This window comes from Microtus ochrogaster, chromosome 22 (assembly GCF_000317375.1).
Source record: "Microtus ochrogaster isolate Prairie Vole_2 chromosome 22, MicOch1.0, whole genome shotgun sequence".
Lineage (NCBI taxonomy): Eukaryota > Metazoa > Chordata > Mammalia > Rodentia > Cricetidae > Microtus > Microtus ochrogaster.
In genome coordinates this window covers 32599429-32601731 of record NC_022023.1, presented here as the reverse complement: position 1 = coordinate 32601731, position 2303 = coordinate 32599429, and positions in this window count along the sequence as shown.

Sequence of the window (2303 nt, the reverse complement as noted above, 5' to 3'; positions counted from 1 at the left end):
ATTGGTTTCTAGCCATAAATAAGGGTCACGGAGTCTACAATGGTGATCCTAAAGAAGCTAAGTAAGAAGGTGAACCAAAGGAAAAACGCATATTTTCTTTTTTAATTCTTTGGTTGAAGGGCATCTAGGTAGTTTCCCAGTTCTGACTATTAAGAATTATGCTCCAGGTTCTGGCTATTAAAAATAGTGCTGCTATGAACATAGTTGAACAAATCATTTTGTAGTATGATTGGGAATCTCTTGGGTATATTCCCAAGAGTAGAAATGCTGGGTCCTGAGGTAGGTTGACTCCCAGTTTCCTGAGAAACTGCCACACTGATTTCCAAAGTGGTTGCACAAGTTTGCATTCCCACCAAAAATGGACGAGTGTTCCCGTTACTCCACAACCTCTCTAGCATAGGCTATCATTGGTGTTTTTTTTTAATTTTAGCCATTCTGACAGGTGTAAGATGGTATCTCAAAGTTGTTTCAATTTGCATTTCCCGAATCGCTAAGGAGGTTGAACATGACCTTAAGTGTCTTTTGGCCATTTGAAATTCTTCTGTTGAGAATTCTCTGTTCAGTTCAGTGCCCCATTTTTTAATTGGGTTAAATAGAGTTTTAATGTCTAGTTTCTTGAGTTATTTATATTTTGGAGATCAGACCTTCGTATGATGAGGGATTGGTGAAGATCTCTCATTCAGTAGGTTGCCTTTTTGTCTTAATGATAGTGTCCTTTGCATTACAGAAGCTTCTCAGTTTCAGGAGGTCCCATTTATTTATTTTTCCTCTTATTGTCTGTGCTACTGGGGTTATATGTAGCAAGTGGTCTCCTGTGCCCATGTGTTGCGGACTATTTCCCATTTTCTCTTCTATTAGGTTCAGTGTGGTCAGATTTATACTGAGGTCTTTAATCCATTTGGACTTGAGTTTTGTGCATGGTGATAAATATGGATCTATTTTCATTCTTCTACTGGTTGACATCCAGTTATGCCAGCACCATTTGTTAAAGATGCTTTCTTTCTTCCATTGTATACTTTTAGCTCCTTTGTCGAAAATCAGGTGTTCATAGGTTTGTGGGTTAATATTCAGGTCTTCGATTCAATTCCATTGGTCAACATCTCTGTTTTTATGCCAATACCAAGAAGACTGGGTAAAGAAGGTATGGAACATATACACTTTAGAGTTCTACTCAGCGGTTAAAAAAAATGACATCTTGAATTTTGCATGCAAATGGATGGAAATAGAAAACACTTTACTGTATGAGATAACTCAGACCCAAAAAAAAGGAATATGGTATGTACTCACTCATAAGTGGATTCTAGCCATAAACAAAAAACATTGAGCCTATAGTTCACAATCCTAGAGAACCTAAATAAGAAGGTGAACCTAAAGAAAAACATATAGTTATCCTCTTGGATATTGGAAGTAGACAAGATTGCCAGGCAAAAGTTGGGAGCACGGGGGTGGGGTGGGTTGCGAGGAAGGGGAGATGGGGAGAGAGAAGGGAGAAGGGGAAGATGGGGAGAGCTTGGGGGAATGGGATGGTTGAGATGGAGGAAAAGTCTATATAGGAGCAGGGAAGAAGATATCTTAATTAAGGGAGCCATTTTAGGGTTGGCAAGAGTCTTGGCTCTAGAAGGATTCCCAGGTATCCAAGGGGATTTCCCCAACTAGGCCCATGGGCAACAGAGGAGAGGGTGCCTGAACTGGCCTTCTATCATAGACACACTGATGAATATCTTGTATATCACCATAGAACCTTCATCTAGCAAGAGATGGAGATAGAGACAGAGAACCACATTGAAGCACTGGACTGATGAAGAGCAGAAGGAGGGCAAACATGAGCAAGGAAGTCAAGACCGCGAGGGGGGGCACCCACACACTGAGACGGTGGGGCTGATCTATTGGGAGCTCACCAAGGCCGGCTGGACTGGGTCTGAATGGGCATGTGATCAAACCGGACTCTCTAAATGTGGCTGGCAATAAGGACGGACTAAGAAGCCAATGATAATGACACTGGATTTTGATTCTACTGCATGTACTGGCTTTTTGGGAGCCTAGTCTGTTTGGATGCATACCTTCCTAGACCTGAATGAAGGTGGGGGCCTTGGAATTCCCACAAGACAGCATACCCTGACTTCTCTTATGTCTGGAGAATTAGGGGCAGGGAGAGTGGGGGGGGGGGTGAGAGGGAAATGGGAGGATGGGAGGAGGTGCTTATTCTAAAAACAGATGGATTTATAACCTAACTTTCTCTATTGAAAGGTAATATAATTGATGACTATTGCTTTGGCTTGTTTATGCCAGCGTCACAGTAAATT